We start from the raw sequence: 18,679 nt of genomic DNA on the forward strand, positions 1-18,679 counted from the left end.
AGAGGGACATGACGGATGTTGAGGTTAGGAACAGATGTTTGATTACTCTAGGTCAAGTCGGCATAAGGAGGGAGGAAGTGTTGGGTATTCTAAAGGGCATTAAGGTGGACAAGTCCCCAGGTCCGGATGGGATCTATCCCAGGTTACTGAGGGAAGTGAGAGAGGAAATAGCTGGGGTCTTAACAGATATCTTTGCAGCATCCTTAAACACGGGTGAGGTCCCGGAGGACTGGAGAATTGCGAATGTTGTCCCCTTGTTTAAGAAGGGTAGCAGGGATAATCCAGGTAATTATAGACCAGTGAGCCTGACGTCAGTGGTAGGGAAGCTGCTGGAGAAGATACTGAGGGATAGGATCTATTCCCATTTGGAAGAAAATGGGCTTATCAGTGATAGGCAACATGGTTTTGTGCAGGGAAGGTCATGTCTTACCAACTTAATAGAATTCTTTGAGGAAGTGACAAAGTTGATTGATGAGGGAAGGGCTGTCGATGTCATATACATGGACTTCAGTAAGGCGTTTGATAAGGTTCCACATGGTAGCCTGATGGAGAAAGTGAAGGCGCATGGGGTCCAGGGTGCACTAGCTAGATGGATAAAGAACTGGCTGGGCAACAGGAGACAGAGAGTAGCAGTGGAAGGGAGTTTCTCAAAATGGAGACGTGTGACCAGTGGTGTTCCACAGGGATCCGTGCTGGGACCACTGTTGTTTGTGATATACATTAATGATTTGGAGGAAAGTATAGGTGGACTGATTAGCAAGTTTGCAGACGACACTAAGATTGGTGGAGTAGCAGATAGTGAAGGGGACTGTCAGAGAATACAGCAGAATATAGATAGATTGGAGAGTTGGGCAGAGAAATGGCAGATGGAGTTCAATCAGGGCAAATGCGAGGTGATGCATTTTGGAAGATCCAAATCAAGAGTGAACTATACAGTAAATGGAAAAGTCCTGGGGAAAATTGATATACAGAGAGATTTGGGTGTTCAGGTCCATTGTTCCCTGAAGGTGGCAACGCAGGTCAATAGAGTGGTCAAGAAGCCATACGGCATGCTTTCCTTCATCGGACGGGGTATTGAGTACAAGAGTTGGCAGGCTTTGTTACAGTTGTATAAGACTTTGGTTCGGCCACATTTGGAATACTGCGTGCAGTTCTGGTCGCCACATTACCAAAAGGATGTGGATGCTTTGGAGAGGGTGCAGAGGAGGTTCACCAGGATGTTGCCTGGTATGGAGGGCGCTAGCTATGAAGAGAGGTTGAGTAGATTAGGATTATTTTCATTAGAAAGACGGAGGTTGAGGGGGGACCTGATTGAGGTGTACAAAATAATGAGAGGTATAGACAGGGTGGATAGCAAGAGGCTTTTTCCCAGAGTGGGGGATTCAATTACTAGAGGACACGAGTTCAAAGTGAAAAGGGAAAAGTTTAGGGGGGATATGCGTGGAAAGTTCTTTACGCAGAGGGTGGTGGGTGCCTGGAATGTGTTGCCAGCGGAGGTGGTAGACGCGGGCACGATGGCGTCTTTTAAGATGTATCTAGACAGATACATGAATGGGCAGGAAGAAAAGAGATACAGACCCTTAGAAAATAGGCAACATGTTTAGAAAGAGGATCTGGATCGGCGCAGGCTTGGAGGGCCGAAGGGACTGTTCCTGTGCTGCAATTTTCTTTGTTCTTTGTTCTTTGTTCTCCATTCCTCCCGCAATGTCACCCGCGCTCAAACTGTGTCTTTCTCCAGCACGCTGTTGTGAATATCACAATTCCTGATTTGCAAGTGAAAACTGTCCTCCGAATCACTGGCCATGTGAGAGACAAGTTTGTAGATGCAGCCTAATGTACAGTGAATGATAATACTTTAAAAGTGGGAAATTCCAGTGCAGCTTTTGTACAAAACAAAAAACTGCTCTGTCACAGAATGAGAATGGCTACTTCCTGGGGTACAAATAGCATCGGATCCACGTCTAAAAGGATTCCAATGACAATGATAGGATTCCTTAGATTCAGAGAGAAAAACTCAGAAACTCATCCTGAACGCAATTTACATGCAGATGAGCTATGAGGAAAGATTGGATAAGGCTGAGTTTGCGTTCCTTGGAACAGAGGAAGTTAAGTGGAGATATAATGGATGTGTATAAAATTAGGTACACACTGCTGCCACTGTGCATCGGTGGTGGAGGGAGTGAATGTTTGCAGATGGGGTGCCAATCAAGCGGGCTGCTTTGTCCTGGATGGTGTCGAACTTCTTGAGTGTTGTTGGAGTTGCACCCATCCAGGCAAGTAGAGAGTATTCCATCACACTGCTGACTTGTGCCTTGTGGATGGTGGACAGGCTTTGGGGAGGCAGGAGGTGCGTCACTCGCCTCAGGATTCCTAGCCTCTGACCTGCTCTTGGAGCCACGACATTTATATGGCTACTCCAGTTCAGTTTCTGGTCAATGGTAACCCCTAGGATGTTGATAGTTGGGGATTCTGCGATGGTTATGCTGTTGAATGTCATGGGGAGATGGTTAGATTCTCTCTTGTTGGTGATGGCCATTGCCTGGCACTTGTGTAGCGGGAATGTTACTTGCCACTTATCAGCCCAAGCCTGGATTTTGTCCAGGTTTTGCTGCATTTCTACACGGACTGCTTCAATATCTGAGGAGTCACGAATGGTGCTGAACATTGAGCAATCATGCACAAACATCCCCACTTCTGACCTTATGATTGAAGGAAGGCCATTGATGAAGCAGCTGAAGATGGTTGGGCCTAGGACACTATCCTGAGGAACTCCTGCAGTGATGTCCTGGAGCTCAGATGATTGACCTCCAACAACCACAACCATCTTCCTTTGCGCTAGATATGACACCAGCCATCGGAAGGTTTTCTCCCTGATTCCCATTGACCTCTGTTTTGCTAGGGCTCCTTGATGCCATACTTGGTCATATGCTGCCTTGATGTCAAGGGCAGTCACTCTCACCTCTCCTCTTGAGTTCAGCTCTTTTGTCCATGTTTGAACCGAGGCTGTAATGAGGTCAGGAGCTGATTGGCCCTGGTGGAACCCAAACTGAGCATCACTGAGCAATGGTTTACCCCGTATCCTAAGACTATGACCCCTGGTTCTGGAGTCTCCCACCATCGGGAACATCCTTCCTGCATCTACTCTGTCAAGGCCTGTTAGATATTTATAGGTTTCTATGAGATCCAGCCCCCAAACCCCACCCACCCTCCCGCCCCTTCACTCTTCTGAACTCCAGCGAATATAATCCTAACCAATTCAATCTCTCAAATGTCAGTCTCACCATCCCAAAATTCAGTCTCGCCATCCCAAAATTCAGTCTGGTACACCTTTGTTGCGCTCCCTCTATAACAAGAACATCCTACCTCAGATAGGGAGACCAAAACTACACAGTATTCCAGGTGTGGCCTCACCAAGGCCCTGTATAATTGCAGCAAGCCATTCCTGCTCCTGTCCTCGAATCCTATCGCAATGAAGGCCAACTTAACATTTGCCTTTTTTTAAACACCTGTCGCACCTGCATGCTTACGTTTAGTGACTGGTGTACGAGAACATCCAGGTCTCGTTGCATATTCTCCGCTCTCACTTTATATGCATTCAGATAATAATCTGCCTTCCTGTTTTTGCTACCAAAGTGGATAACATCACATTTATTCACATTATATTTCATCTGCCATACATTAGTTTGTTCAGCTTGCTTACCCACTATTTCTTTCATGTTGGCACTTGCAGCTGTTCAATTTTCAATCCATTAACACCCTTTCTGTACGAATGCTTTGTCTTTCAACACACCATTAACATATCTTTGCTCCATGACCTTCTGGTCAGCTATTCTGTGACCTTGTCCTATCTACACCTTCTCCTTGTTATCTCTTGCCCCACCCACTCTTTACTTGCTTATAACCTTTTACATTTCTAATATTTGCCAGTTCTGAAGAAGGGTCACTGACCTGAAACGTTAACTCTGCTTCTCTCTCCACAGATGCTGCCAGACCTGCTGAGTATTTCCAGCACTTTTTGTTTTTATTTCAAATAACCCTGGATGTTCGTTTCCCATCTCTGGTCAGCCTGCAGCGGTGTCTCCGTAATCCCAACTATATCATACCCATTTACATCCATTTGTGCAATTAATTCATCCACCTTTTTGCTAAACCGGCCACTCCCTGGTGTGCAGCAAGGTTAGACTCAAACCAAAGAAGCTGCATCACTCCAAGCAGAAGAGCTACTCACGCATCAACACGAGCAGAATTTCTTATCCACATCTGTTACATAAATTTATAAATTCACTTGAAAAAGCCCTTCAAAACACTCCCACAGGGGATGCAGAGACCAAGTGGTTCTACATCAGAGATGCCATCCATGAGTCAGCTATGACCACCTATGGAAAACGTGTGAAGCAGAATGCAGACTGGTTTCAATCTCACTTTGAAGAGCTGGAACCTGTCATAGACACGAAATGCATTGCACTGTTGAACGACAAGAAAGCCCCCATCGAGCTAACATCCGTAGCACTTAAAGCAGCCAGAAACGCTGCACAAAGAACAGCCAGACGCTGCGCAAATGACGACTGGCAGCACCTATGCAGCCATATTCAGCTGGCCTCCGACACCGGAAACATCAGAGATATGTATGATGGCATTAAGAGAGCTTCTGGGCCAACCATCAAGAAGATCGCCCCCCTCAAATCTAAATCGGGGACACAACCACTGACCAATGCAAGCAAATGGACCTCTGGATGGAGCGCTACCTAGAACTGCACTCCAGGGAAAATGTTGTCACTCAGACCGCCCTCAACGCAGCCCAGTCTCTGCCAGTCATGGATGAGCTGGACGTACAGCCAACAAAATCGGAACTGCTGCCATTGATTCTCTAGCCAGTGGAAAAGCCCCTGGGAAGGATGGCATTAACCCCTGAAATAATCAAGAGTGCTAAGCCTGCTATACTCCCAGCACTCGTCGAAATGCTTTGCCTGTGTTGGGGCGAGGGAGCAGTACCACAGGATATGTGCGATGTCAATATCATCACCCTCTATAAGAACAAAGGTGACCGCAGTGACTGCAGCAAATAGCGTGGAATCTCCCTGCTCAGCATCGTGGGGAAAGTCTTCGCTCGAGTCGCTTTAAACAGGCTCCAGAAGCTGGCCGAGCGTGTCTACCCTGAGGCACAGTGTGGCTTTCGAGCAGAGAGATTGACCATTGACATGCTGTTCTCCCTTCATCAGGTACAGGAGAAAGGCTGTGAACAGATGCCCCTCTGCGTTGCTTTCATTGATCTCACCAAAGCCTTTGACCTCGTCAACAGACGTGGTCTCTTCAGATTACTAGAAAAGATCGGATGTCCACCAAAGCTACTAAGAATCATCACCTCATTCCATGACGATATGAAAGGCACAATCCAGCAAAGCGGTGCCTCATCAGACTCCTTTCCTATCCTGAGCAGCGTGAAACAGGGCTGTGTTCTCGCACCCACACTGTTTGGGATCTTCTTCTCCCTGCTGCTCTCACATGCGTTCAAGTCTTCAGAAGAAGTAATTTTCATTCACACAAGATCAGGTGGCAGGTTGTTCAACCTTGCACGTCGAAGAGCGAAGACCAAAGTATGGAAAATCCTCATCAGGGAACTCCTCTTTGCTGACGATGCTGCTTTAACATCTCACACTGAAGACTGACTGCAGAGTTTCATCGACAGGTTTGCGGCTGCCTGCAACGAATTTGGCCTAACCATCAGCCTCAAGAAAACGAACATCATGGGACAAGACATCAGAAATGCTCCATCCATCAATATCGGTGATCACGCTCCGGAAGTGGTTCAAGAGTTCACCTACATTGGCTCAACTATCACCAGTAACCTGTCTCTCGATGCACAAATCAACAAGCGCATGGGAAAGGCTTCCACTGCTATGTCCAGACTGGCCAAGAGATTGTGGGAAAATGGCGCACTGACATGGAACACAAAGGTCCGAGTGTATCAGGCCTGTGTCCTCAGTACCTTGCTCGACAGCAAAGAGGCCTGGACAACGTATGTCAGCCAAGAGCGATGCCTCAATTCATTTCATCTTCACTGCCTCCGGAGAATCCTTGGCATCAGGTGGCTGGACCGTATCTCCAACACAGAAGTCCTCGAGGCGGCCAACATCCCCAACTTATACACCCTACTGAGGCAGCGGCACTTGAGATGGCTTGGCCATGTGAGCTGCATGGAAGATGACAGGATCCCCAAAGACACATTGTACAGCGAGCTCGCCACTGGTATCAGACCCACCGGTCGTCCATGTCTCCGCTTTAAAGACGTCTGCAAACGCGACATGAAGTCTTGTGACATGGATCACAAGTCGTGGGAGTCAGTTGTCAGTGATCGTCAGAGCTGGCGGGCAGCCATAAAGGCGGGACTAATGTGTGGCGAGTCGAAGAGACTTTGCAGTTGGCAGGAAAAAAGTCAGAAATGCAAGGGGAGAGCCAACTGCATAACAGCCCTGACAACCAATTTTATCTGCAGCACCTGTGGAAGAGTCTGTCACTCTCTAATTGGCCTTTATAGCCACTCCAGGCGCTGCTCCACAAAGCACTGACCACCTCCAGGCACTTACCCATTGTCTCTCGAGACAAGGAGGCCAAAGAAGAAGATTGTTAATACTCCACTCGTTAAGTCACAAAGCCTTAAGGCTGGTCTTTTTTACGTTACTTGTCTCCTTCCCACTATTTTTCACTGTGGCCCTGTTTGATTCAGGCCCTTGATTTCTCTGCCTATCACTTTTCTTATTCCCCTTAATGTCTTTTGCTCTTGTCCTTGATCCCCCTTCCTCTGACTCCTTGCAAAGTTTCCCATCCCCCTGCCATTTTAGTTCAATCCCCCCAAACACTCGAGCAAACACCCCCCCTGGGACATTCCTTTGTGTTCGGTAGGACGTCATCTCGTGGAGCATTTTGTCCCTCTGTCCCATTGCCTCCAGTTTAGCTCGGGCACCTTGATCCCATACTAGGTCTAATGTTATCTTGATGTCAATTTCAGTCACTGTCACCTCTTGAATACAGTTCTATTTTCCATGTTTGGCCAAGGTTGTAATGAAGTCTGGAATTGCGTGCCCCTGGTGGAACCCAAACTGAGCATCGGTCAGTGATGTGTTACTGAGAAAGTGTTTATTGATAACACTGTCAACGATACCTTCCACAACTTTTCTGACGATTCAGAGTAGACTGATGGGACAGTAAATGGGCGGATTGGACTTTTCCCGATTTTTGTAGACAGGACATAGCTGGGCAAATTTCGCATTGTCAGGAAGATGTGCGTTTTGCAATTGTACTGAAACAACTCCTCTGAGGACACAGCTGGTTCGAGAGCACAGATCTTCAGTATGACAGTTGGAATTGTGTCAGGGCCCATCGTGTTTTCTATATTCAGTGCTTTCACCCGTCTCTTGATAGCAGGTGGATTTAGTGGAATTATCTGAAGGCTGGGATCAATGATGGCATGGACCAATCTTCTCTTCAACCCAGGACTGAATCCGCTTCCACCACACTCGCGGTATAGGACACAGCTGTGGCCCCAGCACTGATCCTTGAGGCACTCCACGAGTTACGGCCTGATAACTTGAACATGCTCCATTTATCCCGACTCGTTGCTTTCTGTCCGTTAACCTCTAAGTCCTCCTTGCATGCTAATATATTGCTTCAATTCCATGAACCTTTATCTAGTATATTAATCTTCGATGGTATCTTACCGAATGCCTTTTGGAAATCCAATTATACTACATTCCTGGTTTCCCTTTGTCTGCCCTTTCAGTTACATCCTCAGAATTCTGGAATAAATCTGTCAATCAAGATTTCCATTCGGTAAAAACATGTTGACTTTGTTTGTTCAGACAATGATTTTCCAAGTGCTTGTTAATACTTCCTTTATCATAGATTGGAACATTATCCAGACGACTGATGTTAGGCAAACTTGCCTACAATTCCCCATACTACAGGGTAAGCAATGTGGCTTCAGTGGCGCAATCGGTTAGCGCGTGGTACTTATGCAGCAGTGCAATTAATGAGCTATGCCGAAGTTGTGAGTTAGAGCCTCACCTAAAACACGGAATTTTAGACATGGGGAGCAATGAGAAACAGCTGCACAGTGCAGAGAGCAGTGATTCGTTAGTCTGAACTGAACAGAAGAAGGGGAACAATATCACTGTGAGGTGACATCAAAGGAACAGGAGCCACGTGCAGTGAGTGCACTGCAAAACTTCCAAATAATTTGCAGCAGAGAAGGATACAGCTCAATCCATGCCAGCTCTGCACAGAGCAACGTAGTCATGCTCAATGCCCGGAGCCCTGCAAGCCTGCTTTTCTCAGAATTACTCCTGAAAGCATTTATCATTTCTGCTTCCACCACTCTTGTGGGCAGCGAGTTCCAGGTCATTATTACTTGAGATATAAAAACAGTGCTTCCTCATGCTCCCCCACATCCTTTTTTTTCCACAGAACTGGCAATTTGTGGTCACTACTCCTTGTGCCGTTTGTTAACAATTTATCCTTGTCTAACCTATCCAAGCCTGTCATAATCTGGTACACTTCTATTAAATCTCCCCTCCATCTCTTTTGTTCTAAGGAGAACAACCCCAGCTCTGCCAACCTAAAATAAAAGCAAAATACTGCGAACGCGAACCGAACCTTGTAACTAAAATGCTCCATCCCTGGAACCCTTCTGCTAAATCTCCTCTGCACCCTCTCAAGGACCATCATAACATAGAACATAGTACATAGAACAGCACAGTACAGGCCCTTCGGCCCACGATGTTGTGCCGACCCTTTAACCTACTCTAAGATCAAAGTACCTACATACCCTTCATTCTGCTATCATCCATGTACCTATCCAGGAGTCGCTTAAATGTCCCCAATTTATCTGCTTCTACTACCACCACTGGCAGTGCATTCCACGCACCCACCACTCTCTGTGTAAAGAACCGACCTCTGACATCTCCCCTAAACCTTCCTCCAATCACCGTAATATTATGCCCACTGGTGATAGCCCTTTCTGCCCTGGGAAAAAGTCTCTGGCTATCCACTCTATCTATGCCTCTCATCATCTTATACACCTCCTTTGTTATCTCTTGCCCCACCCCCACCTCACTTGCTTATAACCTGTGACTTTTCTAATATTTGTCAGTTCCGAAGAAGGGTCACTGACCCGAAACGTTAACTCTGCTTCTGTTTTCACAGATGCTGCCAGACCTGCTGAGTGGTTCCAGTATTTCTTGTTTTTATTTCACCTCTCATCCTTCTTCGCTCCAATGAGAAAAGCCCGAGCTCCCTCAACCTTTCTTCATAAGACATGCCCTCCAGTCCAGGCAGAATCCTGGTAAATCTCCTCTGCACCCTCTCTAAAGCTTCCACATCCTTCCTATAGTGAGGTGACAGAACTGAACACAATATTCCAAGTGTGGTCGAACCAGGACTTTATAGAGCTGCAGCATAACCTCGCGGCTCTTAAACTCAATCCCCCTGTTAATGAAAGCCAACACACCATACGCCTTCTTACCAACCCTATCAACTTGGGTGGCACCTTTGAGGGATCTATGGACGTGGACCCCAAGATCCCTCTCTTCCTCCACACTGCCAAGAATCCTGTCTTTAAGCCTGTATTCTGCATTCAAATTCGACCTTCCTAAATGAATCACTTCACACTTTTCCAGGTTGAACTCCATCTGCCACTTCTCAGCCCAGCTCTGCATCCTGTCAATGTCCCGTTGCAACCTACAACAGCCCTCCACACTATCCACAACTCCAGCAACCTTTGTGTCATCGGCAAACTTACTAACCCAACCTTCCACTTCCTCATCCAAGTCTTTTATAAAAATCACAAAGAGCAGAAGTCTCAGAACAGATCCCTGCGGAACACCACTGGTCACCGAGATCCAGGCTGAATACTTTCCATCTACTACCACCCTCTGTCTTCTATGGGCCAGCCAATTCTGTATCCAGACAGCCAAATTTCCCTGTATCCCATGCCTCCTTACTTTCTGAATGAGCCGACTATGGGGAACCTTATCAAACGCCTTGCTAAAATCCAAATACACCACATCCACTGCTCTTCCTTCATCAATGTGTTTTGTCACATCCTCAAAGAATTCAATAGGGCTTGTGAGGCATGACCTGCCCCTCACAAAGCCATGCTGACTATCTCCAATCAAACAATGCTTTTGCAAATAATCATAAATCCTGTCTCTCAGAATCCTGTCCAATAATTTGTCCACCACCGTCGTAAGACTGACTGGTCTGTAATTCCCAGGGTTAACCCTATTCCCTTTCTTGAACAAGGGAATAACATTTGCCACCCTCCAGTCATCTGGTACTACTCCAATGGACGGTGAGGACGCAAAGATCATCGCCACAGGTGCGGCAATTTCTTCCCTCGCTTCCCGTAATAAGCTTGGGTATATCCCGTCTGGCCCTGAGAACTTATCTATCCTCATGTCTTTCAAAAGTTCCAGCACATCCTCCTTCTTAACATCAACCTGTTCGAGCATATCAGCCTGTTCCACGCTGTCCTCACAAACGACAAGGTCCCTCTCACTCGTGAATACTGAAGCAAAGTATTCATTAAGGACCTCCCCTACCTATATCGTTCCTGAAATGTGGTGACAAGAACAGCTCAGAGTTGTGGCTAACCAGAGCTTTATGAAGGTTAACCATAATTGTACTGAGTACCTCTTTTTATGAAGCCTAAAAGTCCTTATGCTTTACTAACTATTATCTCAATATATCTTGCCACCTTCAAAGATCGATGCACCTGCACCCCCAGGTCACTCTGTTCCAGCTCATTCTTTAGAACTATGCTATTACATCTACATTGCCTCTCCTTAATTCTTCTGTCAAAATGCATCACTTCACACTTGTGAGTATAAAATTCTATCTGCCACCATTCTGTCCATTCTACTATCCTATCTGTGGCCTGTTGTAGGCTGTTCATTTGATGCTCACTGGTTGCTGCAGCTCCAAGTTTGGTGTCATCATCAAATTTTGAAATTCTGCTATCTATTCCTGGATTCAAGTCATTTACATGAAGAACAAAAATCAGCACTGAGCCTTGGGGAACATCACTATCTGCCATCCTCCAGTCTGAAAAACAACCATTTTCTTTGACTCGTTGTTTCCAGTCCTTACGCTAATATTTTATCCAACTGGACACTGACCGTCCTATTCCATGAGTCACAATTTTGTTAACAAGCCTTTAATGTGGTACCTTATCAAATATTTTATTAAAATCCATATAAACAACATTCAGCACACTTCCTTCATCAAACTTCTCCTTTACTTCATCAAAACATTCAATTAAATTAGTCATGCATGATCTGTCTTTTACAAATCCATGCAGGTTAGCCTTAATTAACTGGAACCTCTCTATATGTAAATTGATATTTTCCCTGATTATTGTTACGAAAATCTTAGCCACCACTGATGTTGAACCAACTGGCATGTAATTGCTAGGACTGACATTACACATTTCTTGAATAAGGGCATCACATTTGCCACTCCCCAATTCTATGGCACCTTCTATCCTGACTCAAATTTCCAGACCTTCTGGAAAGACCTTGACCCATCTAGGACTGTGTCTGAGGAGAGGTTTCTCCAACAGAGGCTGATTTTGACCTTGAGCAACATTTGAAATTTCCACTTCATCCGACATGTCTCCCTCACTCTGCCTTGGATCTGAACTCAAACATTTTCTTGCACAAGTTTCTGGCATGATTTGTGTTTGAGTAACTATTGGTGCTCAACTCGTAACCAAACTATCTGAATTATCAGACACATTTGATTCTTTCCAACTTCTTTCCTTTTTTGTGAACCTCTGAAGGTAAAAAATGAACTATATGTACAAACTTAACTTTTCCACGACCAAACATCTTGACTAAATATGTGCGAGGACCACATCTTCCACCACTCTTCCTGGTCGCCACTTCAAGCACTTGTGATGATGAATCTACACTCTCGCCTTCTGGTTCAACTTCAGAATTCTTTCTCCCACTCTACCCCTATCATGACTCTCTTTCTGTCTTGATTGTTTTTCTTCTACTGACAGTGCTAAATGTGGCTTCAGCAATGAAAGCCTCCTTCTGGCCTGTCTTATGAGAAACAGGTACCTCATAATTTTATCAAGATGCACTGCAGCAATGCACCAATGTCCTTCGACAGCACCTTCCAAACCCGCGACCTCTCCCAACTAGAAGGACAAGGGCAGCAAATACATGGGAACACCACCACCTGCAAGTTCCCTTCCAAGTCACACACCATCCTGACTTGGAACTATATCGCCATTCCTTCACTGTCGCTGGGTCAAAATCCTGGAACTTCCTTCCTAACAGCACTGTGGGAATACCTACCCCACATGAACTGCAGGAGTTCAGGACGGGAGCTCACCGCCACCTTCTCAAGGGCAATTAGGGATGGACAATAAATGCTGGCCTGGCTAGCGATGCCCACATCCCATGAATGAATTAAAAAGAAAATCAGAACTGAGATGAGGAGACGTTTCTTCACCCAGAGGGTGGTGAACCTGTGGAATTCGCTACCACAGAAAGCAGTTGAGGTCAAAACATTGTATGTTTTCAAGCGCTTGGACTTAAATGGATCAAAGGATATGGGGAAAAGCGGGAACTGATCAGTGAGTTGTATGATCAGCCATGATCATAACGAATGGCGGACCAGGCTCGAAGGGCCGAATGGCCTACTCCTGCTCCTATTTGCTCTGCTTCTATTTTAAAAGGAAGATGGTTGTTTTGTTGAGGGTCAATCATCTCAGTTCCTGGACATAACTGCATGAGTTCCTCAGGATCTTGTCCTGGACCCAATCAACTTCAGATTCTTCATCAATGACCGTCCCTCCATCACAAGGTCAGACGTGGGGATGCTCGCTAATGATTGCACCATGTTTGGTACCATTCTCGGTTCCTCAGACACTGAAGCAGTCCATATGCATATGCAGCAAGGCCTGGACTACATTCAAGCTTGGACTGATAAACGGCAAGTTACATTCACACCTCACAAGTGCGAGAAAATTTTCATCTCCAACAAGAGAAATTCTAAACACCTCCCCTTGAAGTTCAATGGCATTATCATCGCTGAATCCTCCACCATCAGCATCCTGGGTATTAGTCTTGCCCAGAAACCTGGAACAGCGATAAACATACTGTGGCTGCAAGAGTGGGTCCGGGGCTGGAAATTCTGCAACTCATCTGCCCACCATCTGGAAGGCATACGTCAGGGGTGTGATGGAATACTCTCCACTTGCCTGCATGATTTCAGCCCCAAACACACTCTGAAGGTTCAACAGCATCCAAGACGAACCAACCTGCTTCATCATCACCCTATCCACCACATTAAACATTCACTGACTCCACTATGGTGCACAGTGGCAGCAGTTTGTACCATATACATGATGTACCACAGCAACTCACCAATACTCCTTTCACAACTCCTTCCAAGCCCGCAACCAGTATCACCTCGAAGGACAAGAGCAGTAGATGCATGGGAACACCGCCACCTGCATGCCTCCCTCCAAGTCACACAGCATTCTGACTTAGAACTATATTGCTGGGTCAAAATGCCAGAATTCCCTCCCTAACATCACTGTCTGAGTGCCTCACCATATAGACTTCAGCGGTTCAAGAAGGCAGCTCACCATCACCTTCCCAAGCACAATTACTGATGGGCAGTAAATTCTGGCATTGCCAGGGACTCTCATATCCCAATAAGGAATAAGAAAAATAATGGGTAATTATCTGAAGAGAAACATTTGCAGAGCTATGTGGAAAATGCAGATGTGTTGGACCAGCTGAGTTGCTCTTGCAGAGAGACAGGATGCACAAGAAAGGCCATAGGATCAAATTCTGTACTGTAACAATTTTATGATTCTGTTCTATTCTGTTGTATAAAAGAGAAATTTGGCTCCAAATGCACAATATTCTGGTTAGACCATGCCTGGATATTGTGTCTCGTTTTGGTCTCAGCACATTATAAAGGGTACACATGGGCCTTGGAAACAGGGCAGTGAAAATTCATAGAATGCAGCCAAGGCTCTAATGGTTAAATTATGAAATGCGATTAATTAAAATAGGCTTGCATTCCATAGACTATAGGAGTTTAATGGGTGTTTTGATTGAGTATTTTAGGATCAGGAAATGAATGAGGAGGGTAAATAGAGAGTAACGTCTTTTTCACTTGATCATTGTGGACAGGAAGCTTATAGAAAAAATGGTTCATAACTTAAAATGGCGAGGGAGTATTCCTTTTCTCGCAGTGTGCACATTCTGTCATGAGGTTACCTGTTGAAAGGCACTGAGAGGGTTTCAGAGCACAGGTACTGAAACAACTCTATCTCCTATTTTGCATGTTTGTTGCTTTAAATGTGGTGCGTTTTGCTCTCAGCTCGAATCATAGAATCACTGAATCATAGAACGTTGAAGGCACAGAAAGAGGGCACTTGGCCCTTCGTGGCTGTGTGGCAAAAAAATGATGCCCCCCATTCTCAAAATCACCTTCCAGCATTTGGTTCGTAGCCCTGCAGATGGTGAAGATCCAGACTCCTTTTGAATGAATCGAGGGTTTCTGCCCCAACTACCCATTTAGATAGTGAGTTCCAGACCCTCACCACCCTCAGGGTGAAAAGACTTCACCTCATCTCCCTTCTAACTTTTCTAACAATCACTTTAAATCTATGCCCCTCATCTCTGACCTCTCTTCCAAAGTAAATAGGCCATTCACCTACACTCTATCCAGGCCCCTCAACATTTTGTACATTTCAATCAGATCTCCCGTCAGACATCTCTGTTCCAAGAACAACCTCAAAATAAATTAACAACTCCATTTCCCAAAAGATTCACTAAGCTGGAGACTGGATTTTACTTTTGGTACCTTTTGGTTTTTCGCACTCCCAAGTGGAAATACTTTCCAAAACCGCCTTGCAGTACTTCACCTTTCATCATGCCCAGGGATGAGGAAATTCAGTTATGTGGAGATTCTGGACACGTGGCGGCCAAATACAATGCAGCTGTAAGCTGGAAGGCCACCAGACAAAGGACTGGAAGTAGAGTAAGTGCTGCAACATGTGTGATGAGAACACCTGGACAAGACCTACCCAAAACGCAGCCTCAGTTACACACAGGCAGAAATAATCAAGGAGGAACAGGAGGAAGGAACAGCAAACATGTCTGCTGCAAAGTTCCAAAATGTGAACCACATTGACTCATAGAGACTGAACATTCATATACACCAAGAGTGACAAAAGCCGAAACAGAGACAGCCAGAACGAAACAGTGCCACTAATTTGGCTGAGTTCTGTTTCATTTCTGACTTCTTAAAATTTATTTAATGGTATATGGGCATCGCTGGCAAGACTAGCATTTATTGCCCATCCCTAATTTCCCTTGAGAAGGTGGTGGTGAGCTGCCTTCTTGAACCACTGCAGTCCATGTGGTGTAGGTGCACGGACAGTGCTGTTAGGGAGGGAGTTCCAGGATTTTGATCCAATAGCAGTAAAGGAGCGGTGATATATTTCCAAGTCAGGATGGTGTGTGGCTTGGAGGGGTATTTGCAGATGGTGATGTTCCCACTCATCTGCTGTCCTTGCCCTTCCAGGTGGCAGGGTTCATGCGTTTGCAAAGTGCTGTTGAAGGAGTTGTGGTGAGTTGCTGCAGTGCATCTTGTAGATGAGACAAACTGCTGCCACTGTGCATTGGTGGCAAAGGGAGTGATTGTTTGTGGTGGTGGATGGGGTGCCAATCAAGCGGGCTGCTTTGTCCCGGATGGAGTTGAGCTTCCTGAGTGCAGCTCCAATATCATTCAAGTAAGTGGAGAGTATTCCATCGCACTCCTGACATGTGTCTTGTCGGTGGCGGACAGGCTTTGGGGTGTCAGGTGTTGGGTTAATCGCTGCAGAATTCCCAGCCTCGGACCCGCTGTTGTAGATACAGAATGTATGTGGCTGGTTCAGTTCTGTTTCTGGTCAATGGCATCCCCCAAAATTGTTGATAGTCGGGGTTTCAGCGATCATAATTCCATTGAAAGGGGGTTCCATTCCCAATGCGGTCAAAATTTGTGTGATATCGGTGACCAATGGTGCACCACAGGGATTGGTGCTGGGACACTTGCTGATTCTTATATCAGCAGAAAAGCTGCTCAGGTGGAAAGTTCAAAATAAAAGTATCACATGTTAGAAATATTCAGCAGATCAGGCAGCTTTTGTGGAGAAATCCTCTTCAATAAAAGATCTTTCTCTAACAATCCGTGTTAGAGTGTCGCAGCTGTTTTAGTGGGACTGTGACTGTATAACCGTGAATACTCTGTGTTGTGCTCACAGCAACTCCAAATCCAGACAGAGCTTGATTTATATCTTAAACCGGATGCTGCAGCAAATAACTAATCTTTACTTCTTGAAAATGCATTTCTTCTTGATGGAGAAAAAAAAAAACTACTGTCTCCTTTTACAGAATTTCACTTACACATGCCAGTGTTTCATGCTGTAACATTGAAATCCGCACCTTCTCTCAGATTATTTCTTCCACTATTAATACTGACTTGCTTCCATTTCATTTCACTGTGGCTTAGCCGACTGTAACATTCACTTATACGCTCTTAAAGCCATTAACATTGCTCGGTTACCACCGCTGTTTCTCGGTTGCACACGTTCCATTCACACCAATTTTCATTTGGACCTTGAACTCAGTCTATACATTTAGGTCTGAGTGACCGCTCGGCAGACACATGCGACAAAAGCAGGGCTGGCCGTTGGAAGGGCAGTGGTGGGTTGTTGATAATGTTTCTTTGGGGAATCTCTTTGACAAGGGATGTGAATTGACGAACTGGGTTTTGTTTTCGTGGCAGATTATATTTTTCTCATGAAATGTGTTCTGTGATGAATTAATGGAGAAAGAAACTTGAACACACGACCTGAAGGGGTGACAGTGGCAGGAACACTCACAACATTTAATAAGTATTTAGATGAGTAATTGAAACACCAGAGCATTCAAGGCTGCGGGCCAAGTGCTGGAAAATGGGATTAGAATAGATGGGTGCTTGATAGCTGGCACAGACACGATGGGCCTAAGGGTCTATTCCTGTGTTGTATAGCTGTATAACTCTAATGTTGATGAGGGAAGTGGTAATGTGATTGATGTTGTGGAGATGGACTTTTAAAAGGCATTTGGTGAAATACCAAATAATCAACTTGTTAGAAAAATTAAAGTGATGGAATTAAAGGACCAGTGACAGCGCGGATACATAATTTTCTGAGGGACATAAAACAGAGAATAGCGAGAATAGAAGAGGACTGATTTCCAGAGTGATGGGGAAAAGCTGGATTGTGGGATTAAAGTGACTGATTTTTCAAAGAGCCGGTGCAGGCTCGGCGGGTCGAGAGGTTTCCTTCTGTGCTGTAAACTACAATGATTCCATCATGTTAATTTTAACATACACTGGGAGATGCAACTCAACTCAAGGCTCAAAGACAATGATTTTCCAGAATATGTCTCACATAAGCAATTGTCCAATGCATTGTACCAATAATTTAATTAGAAGTGCTAACAGCAGAGCTGTGATGGCCGAGTGGTTAAGGCGTTGGACTCGAAAACCAATGGGGTATTTCCCTGCGCAGGTTCAAACCCTGCTCACAGCGCTTGAGTGTCACTTTTCTTGAGTTGGCTGCTCACTTTGCTGGTTGGAAATGTTCAAAGATCTCAGTGTCAATCAGAGATCGTGGATTTGTCATAAACTGAACAAAAGGCAAAAAATGTGTGAGAAATAAACAAACAAATCAGCCTGTTGAAGGTGAAGAAATGGGTAAAGCAGCTAATATTAAAAGGCGTGGCTGAGCTTCACTGGTGTTCGAGTGGTGTGGGCTCAATGCATTCACTCTCGCGTTCTGGGTTCGATTACTGGTCAGAAAGTAATCAGTTCTTTTACTGTTATGACAACTCTCACAAACGTGACTGACATTAAAAAGAAACAGCAAATGGTTCACAACTCTGGCGGTCATAGAGTTATACAGCAGAAAAACAGGCCCTTCGGCCAATCGTGTCTGTGCTGGGAATGAAGCACCTAATTATTCTAATCACGTTTTTCAGCACTTGGTCCGTAGCCTTGTATGCTGTTCCGTTTCAAGTGCTCATTGAAATACTTTTTAAATGTTGTGAGGGTTCCTGCCTCAACCAACCCTTCAGGCAGTGTGGTCCAAATTCCAAACACCCTCTGAGTGAACTTTTTCCCTTAAATCCACTCTAAACCTCCTGCCCCCTACCTTTAATCTATGCCCCCTGGTTATTGACCCCTCCTCGAAGGAAAAAGTTTCTTCCTATCTAACCTATCAATGCCCCTCATACTTTTGTATACCTCAATCATGTCCCCCTTCAGTCTTCTCTGCTCTAAGGAAAATATCCCGAGCCATTTCAGTCTCTCTTCATAGCTGAAATGCTCCAGGTCAGGCAACATTCTGGTGAATCTCCTCTGCACCCTCTCCAGGGCAATCACATCCTTTCTATAGTGTGCTGCCCAGAGTACTGTGCACAGTACTCCAGCTGTGGCCGAACTAGCGTTTGATACAGCTCCATCATAACCTCCCTGCTCTTATATTCTGTGCCTCGGCTAATAAAGGCAATTATCCCATATGCCTGCCTAACCACCTCATCTACCAGTGCTGCGGCTTTCAGTG

The 18,679-nt window shown here is 45.4% G+C and overlaps 1 non-coding gene across 1 annotated transcript; it reads left to right on the forward strand.

Annotated features, from left to right (window-relative positions):
* Window positions 1–17,563: 17,563 nt before the first annotated feature.
* On the forward strand, window positions 17,564–17,647 carry trnas-cga (transfer RNA serine (anticodon CGA)). Its single transcript has one exon. It is a non-coding gene; the product is annotated as a tRNA-Ser (tRNA).
* The last annotated feature ends 1,032 nt before the right edge of the window (window positions 17,648–18,679 follow it).

Source organism: Heterodontus francisci, chromosome 34, assembly GCF_036365525.1.
Source record: "Heterodontus francisci isolate sHetFra1 chromosome 34, sHetFra1.hap1, whole genome shotgun sequence".
NCBI lineage: Eukaryota > Metazoa > Chordata > Chondrichthyes > Heterodontiformes > Heterodontidae > Heterodontus > Heterodontus francisci.